Consider the following 6,766-nt stretch of genomic DNA (forward strand, 5'->3'; position numbering starts at 1 on the left):
AGCTGTTTTGGTGCAATTGGCATCGGAGGTAAAATCAAATCAATTCAGATGATGATAGCACAGATGAAAATTCTAAACTTCCAAATTTTATACTGAAAAGCATAGGGGAAGGCATAAAATTAGCTGAGCAACTAGAATCTTATTTTTTGGTTATATTCCCTTTTGTTGTGTTTGTCCAGCGGTTTTGCCAGATTTGTTTTTAGGTATTTCTGCAGCCTGTTCTTTTCAGCTTTGTGGGTTGTGCTGTTATCCACTACGTAGTCTAGATGGGTGCAAGGCATTCTTTCTAAATACTACCTAATCATCTCCATTGATTTTGCTGGGGCGTTCTACATCATTTGGTGGCCGAGCGTCACCAAATGGTGCAAGGCATTCTAAAAAAATAGGTTATTCCAGAGCGTATGATGTCAAGGGGAAGGGCTGCGTAAAGTCCTGTAGGGTAACAGTGCTAGTGGTGCTGCAGGCTCTGATAATGGTTAACAGGATAGTTCTATGGATTGAGTCGATTATGCGTCTATTTACGGCGGTTGATGCCTTGTGATACCAAACCACAGAGGTGTATGTTACAGCTGGTAGGAATGTTGTTTTATAATATAAGGAGAGTACGCGACGTTTAAGTCCTCAGGCACGACGGACCACGCGGGCTAACAGTGCAGAATACTTCCTTATCTTTGTCCTTAGATGTGTGAGATGATGCTTGAAGGACAGATTACAATCTAATATCACCCTCAGGTACTTAAGTTGGCTTTGTAATTTAATTGGGGGTGTTGTTCACCTTTATTTGAGGCGGCCTGCGCAGGTCAAGGGAGCCTTTCGGTAAGATTGAGGATGTCTTAGTCGGTGAGATTTTTAGTATTAGTATTAGTATTAGTAACGGCCGCATGGTGCAAGAAAGCCTATGGCTTATGCTGCACCAGCCAAAAAAAAAAATCCGAACAAAACAATGATAAAAAAAAGATAAAATAAATAAATAATAATAATTAATTATAAAAAAATAAAAAGGAAATTAAACCTTTAATTCTATCATGCTATGCGCTTCCCTTACCCGAAAGTACTATCCAGATGACCTTTGAATTTCCCAAAACTGTCGGCCTCTACCACCCATGAAGGCAACTTATTCCAGTAATTTATAACTCGCTGGCTAAAATAAACCTTCCTGCAGTCCAATCTAAACATTTCCCCCCTAACTTGAATTTATGTCCCCTAGTTCTAGCATCATTATAATCTTGAAAATTTCGTCCTCATTCATTTTACTGATGCCTCTCAGAGCCTTAAACACCTCAATCAAATCTCCTCTAAGGTGTCTAGTTTCCAAACTCTGCAACCCACATATTCGAAGTCTTTCTTCATAAGGACGCCCTTTTGCCGATCACATCAGGCGAGTTACCCGTCTTTGCACCCTTTCAAGAAGCTCGATGTCTTTCTTTAGGTGCGGTCTCCATACTTGAACACAGTATTCCAAGTGTTGTCTAACATAAGCCTTATATAATGGGATTATCACGTCCCTATCTCTACTTGCAAAAGTTCGATAGATCATCGATAGGACACCATGGGCCTTCCTTGCAACCTGTTTACAATGCTCAGAGAATTTCATGTCTGACCGTATCGTAACACCCAAGTCTCTTTCCTCCAGTACTGGGTTTAGTTGAACTCCACCAAGTGAATAAGTTTTTTTGGGATTACTGTTTCCCAGGTGTAATACCTTACACTTTGTTGGATTAAAGCATAGCTGCCATTTTTCTGACCATTCCTGAAGTCTATCTAGGTCTCTCTGAAGAAGCTCAGCTTGACAGTGATCATTAACTACTCTACCAATTTTAACATCATCTGAAAATTTAGACATCACGCCCTCTATCCCTTCATCAATGTCGTTTATGAAAATTAAAAACAACAGTGGTCCTAATACTGATCCTTGGGGAACCCCACTTCTTACATGAACCCAATCTGAGGAATAGCCATTTATCACAACCCTCTGCCTCCTGCCCTGAAGCTATCCTATCCATCCAAGGATTTTCCCAGTGATTCCGACCTGTTCCAGCTTATAAAGCAACCGCTCATATGGGACTGAGTCAAAAGCTTTGCTGAAATCTAAATAAACAATGCGAAATTATTCCCTAAATCCAGCTCGTGAGTGACCCTTTCGAAATAGCGAACCAGATTTGTTAAACATGATTTTCCCTTTACAAACCATGCTGAGTATCCTTGAGAATTTCAATTCGATCCAAATGCTCCTGAATTCCACCTGAATTCCTGAATTCCTGAATTTTAGGCAGTGTAAGAGGGTCCAGTCCTATAGTATCTTGATAGCATGGTTTGCTTTTACCTCCAACTGTGCTCTACTGTCGGTAGCAATTTTCAAGATCAAGTAGTCGGCGAAAGCTTGGATTTGGACGTCACCAAGATCCATGGCCAGGAACTCATCCACAGGAGCAGCCCCAGGACGGAACCCTGGGGGATACCCCTGCAGACTCGGCGGTTTATCTTACCATATGGTGCCACAACACTAATACTCTTGTCGGTAAGGTAAGACTTTATAGTAAGATACAAGTTGCAGGGAAGGTTGGCCCGCCTTAATCTTGCCAGGATGCTCGGCCACCAAATGGTGTAGAACGCCCCAGCAAAATCAATGGAGATGATTAGGTAGTATTTACTGTTGGAGCTGGCCACAGCGTGCAGCAGATGTCTAACATCATCCATATAGGTATAGGTATGTTGAGGGTCAGACGGCTCCTGGGATTTCTCCCATCACCGCGTATGTTCTATGCATCGAGTGACAGTACCTGTCTACGCCAGAGGTTTAAAAATAATGTATGGGCCATGTGGTATGTAGTTTGTTGTGCCCATTGTTCATCCGGCCGCCGGGCCTCTAGTGGGAACCAGCGTTACCATACCTAGCGACTGGGACGCCGGCCTCTGTACCAAGAGACTAATTATACTCTGGCAGGTCCTGCCACTTACTTTCCTGGGATTTCAGTGACTAGGACCTAAAATAAAGGTTGGAGCGATCGCGGTTGATTTAGGTAAAATTGCCTTTAGAAAGCGCTGCGTGAGGTTTTTTGCTGAAAGAACTATTTCTAGAGAACCTAAAAAGTTGGGCAAAATTTGATGTGATTTAAATTTGGACATGTGGGCAGTCGCTGTACAAAAGAAAGTTTTGGGAGGGGAGGGTGAAGACTGGTGGGATGAAATAGGAAGAAGAGTGGTCGGATAGGAAGGTGACCCCCCATTTTTCAGTGGGGTATGCCGTGCCCACCAGAGTGAAAATATGGGGAGGGGACAAGAGCAAATACTCATCATATATGGAGGTGGACCTGTTTAGCTTCGGCTTATGTCCAGTGGTAGTTCTCGGGAGTGATACCAGATGGCGCCGCAATTTGCCTTAGCCGTCACGATGTTTTTTTCATTTTATTTATTTTTATTATTACTCTAATTTATTACACCGGTCTCCCAGCGTGATGGACCCGGGTACGAGTCCCGTCTTGGCGGATGGACCCGGGACTCGAACTCCCGCCTTGGTGCTGCCATCCAGTGTCGTAACCATTTGAACATCGTGCCCCACATTACATATGTTATTATTATTATATTAGCCATATGGTGCAAGGAAGCCTGAGGCTTTTGCTGCACCAGCAAAAAAAAAATGTCTAGTTACACTGAGAGAGAGAGAGAAAGAGAGTAGAAGGGTATTCACCGAAAAAGAGAAGAATTATGGTATCCTGCTCAGGACCTGGGTGTGCCAATCCCATACTCAGCAGGTGTGAGCCCTTGTGGTTAAGAGCCTTGGCGACTAATGTCATTTTCTGTATGCTGGACGAAAAATCCGACTTTCCGGAAGAAAAAACCATGCTGTTCTCTCCTGAGACTGACTAACTTAGCCACGTTGAAAAAGATCCATAAAAATTCCTCCCATGATCGATGGGATTCGGACTCAGACCTTTTCCAGCCGGTGTCAGGAGGATCGCGATCCTACCAGCTGTGCTACCCATGAGGTCCCACTCACGAGAAAACGGAGGTTATAACCACCATGCTACCGTACAAGCCATTAACACAATAGAAGTTTTATCTGCAAATCTGAACCACCACGGTTTTGTTTTCAGAATTGGACATCTATCCTGAAACACATTCCCTCACCAATGACGCACAACAAATGCAATAGGAAGAACTGCAAAAATTGATGGCCTCGGTTATTACCGTGCGCAATAAGGAAGGAAGAGGATTTGGGTGGGGGAAGGGGAGAGGAAGTCAAATGTCAGTGACTTCACACAGGTTGATGTACAGTCGTTACAAATTACAAACTACTGATTACATCTACAAAAAGACAAAATCGTGCAAATGCGCACTATAAGAAAATTTTTTTTGATTAATCCAAAGATGGTTTCTACTTTCTAATTTTTTTTGGCACGTTGTTTACTTGTATTAGCATTAGCATTGCTATTATAATTCCTTGTTTATACTCCGGCACGACTACCAGGTCAGTAGAGTTTACAGTAAATCAATCAATACAGATGTTAATCTTATTTAGCAGTCACGGGCTTAAACCCCGGTCCATTCAAACAGAGTGTGCTACTGCACTCGCGCTCCTGACCACTCGGCTATGTCAGGCTTAAAAAATATTCTTGTTTATACTCCGCCACGACCACCAGGGCAGTGAAGTTTACAATAAATCAATCAATACGAATGTTAATCGTATTTAGCAGTCACGAGCTTCAGACCCAATCAACTCAAAGAGCGTGTGCTATTGCACTCGCTCTCCTGACCACTCGGCTACGTGGAAAAATGAAGCAAGGGAATGGACTTTTTCTGCATAAGCCAAAAAAGTGACCATCGATTATTTCTTTGAACTTTACAAAACTTTCTGCCTCGACAACTCTGGAAAGAAATGTATTACAATGATCTACAACAAAACACGCTGCTCAAAAGCAAACTTCGTGAGATCGCCTTCTGTTCTCCCTAAAATTCTTTATTTGTGTTCTCTGGTTCTACTCTCTTCTACCAGTGAAAACTTAACTCCCTCGTTCATTCTACTGATTCCCTTCAGGTCTCCATCAGCTCTCCCTAAGATGTCCCCTAAGAGATCATGTTTATCCAAGACCACATTTAATTCCATTCCCCTTCCCCTAGCTCATAAGTAACTCATGGGTTTTAATTCCCCGAGGTAAAAAAAAAAAAAAATGTGTATGCAGCGCACGCTTAGCGGAAACTTCTTTAGAATCATTTGAAAGGTTTATTGTTTCAATTTTACAGTGGTTTAAAAGTTTAAAATTGTTTTAAAAGTCTACTACAAAGTCAGGGGCTCACATATGGTGAGTATGGGCGTAGCACACACACACAGGGTCCCGAGCTCGATATCATCATTATTCTCTTTCTTGGTGATTTCCTTCTACTTTTGTCTCTCTCTCTCTCTCTCTCTCTCTCTCTCTCTCTCTCTCTCTCTCTCTCTCTCTCTCTCTCTCCCCTAGGGTAACTCAGGAATTTTTTTTTGCTGGTGCAGCATAAGCCTCAGGCTTCCTTGCACCATATAGCTAATAATAATAATAATAAAAATAATCTCTCCTTTGTACTCAATGGAGTAGTTTCAGTGGTCACTTTGCACATATACGTGCTCTGTACGCCTTACAACACTCACTATTAGTCTTCGGCATGTTGAATTATAAATTTTTTCCATTAAATTTTTTTATGATATACGCTAGAGAATGACGAAAGAAATATTTTGGTTTTTAATTTTTTTAAAATCGGACTGCTAGAAGCTGAGATATATCGGTTTAAGACGGAAACGCTACACGGATGAGAGTTGCACCGTGGCCACGTTGTAGGGGTACTGATTGCACCATGCGTCGCTGCTACGTATTTCATTTCGTGTCTTATTTTCGTTGCGATTTTTGTCAATCCACGACGCAAGTTACTCTCTTTTGAAAACTGCCTGGGTCGCGCCTTTTAATTTAAAAACGTTTCACATAAAACTATCATGTCATCTGGCATTTTTCGGACAATTTTGGCAAACAAACTGTCATTCTAAAGAAACATGACCCGTTTTGGTAGTTAAACAGGCAAACTATTTTGAGAAAAAATATAAATTTCTGAAAGAGCTCAGATTGTTTCTTGTCAAGTAGCTGTTGTTGTTGTTATTTGGTTTTTAGGAGCATTAGCAACTAAGGGAGCTCTGCTGTTATGTCTTACTTCACTGCTCCAGATATTTCCCCAGGACTTCTTGATCTTCTTCTGCTCGGGTGGTTCGTTTCCTGCTTTATCATCGTCACCCAGTTTCCTGTAGAAGGCTCTTCCATCGTCTTGAAGATTTCGTTGTTTATTTTCCTCTGGGAGCTCTCTTTGTATCGGCGTAGTTTCTTGCTGAGTGTGAGGAGGTTCTGCTTCACTGTGCCCAAGTTTTCTCCTATTCTCTGATTTCTGGTCGCATGTTTGCTGTGGACGCTGTCTCTCTTGAGGATGCTTTTCACCTCTCGAATCAATTTCTTACTTCTATTGCCCTGTTGGTTCTGTGTCAACTGACCTATCTTAACTCTTAATTCTTCTATCTTTTGCTGAGGTCTTCTTTCCCAAGCTGGCGGTTCCTTCTGTTTTTGGTTTTTCTACTTCTGGTCTCTCATTTCTTTTCCATTAATCCTAGTGGCTGCTAGGGCAGCACAGTATACGGCTGTGTGGATAGCCTCCAGCATTTCACCATTGTAATCAGGTAATTGGCTTTATTTGCCGATTCAGGTGGTCTGTTATTCTCCACAGGATTTTATTTGGCCTCTGTTTAGGTATCACG

Source organism: Mastigoproctus giganteus, chromosome 7, assembly GCF_048544385.1.
Source record: "Mastigoproctus giganteus isolate SK-2022 chromosome 7, ASM4854438v1, whole genome shotgun sequence".
In the NCBI taxonomy this organism is placed as follows: domain Eukaryota; kingdom Metazoa; phylum Arthropoda; class Arachnida; order Uropygi; family Thelyphonidae; genus Mastigoproctus; species Mastigoproctus giganteus.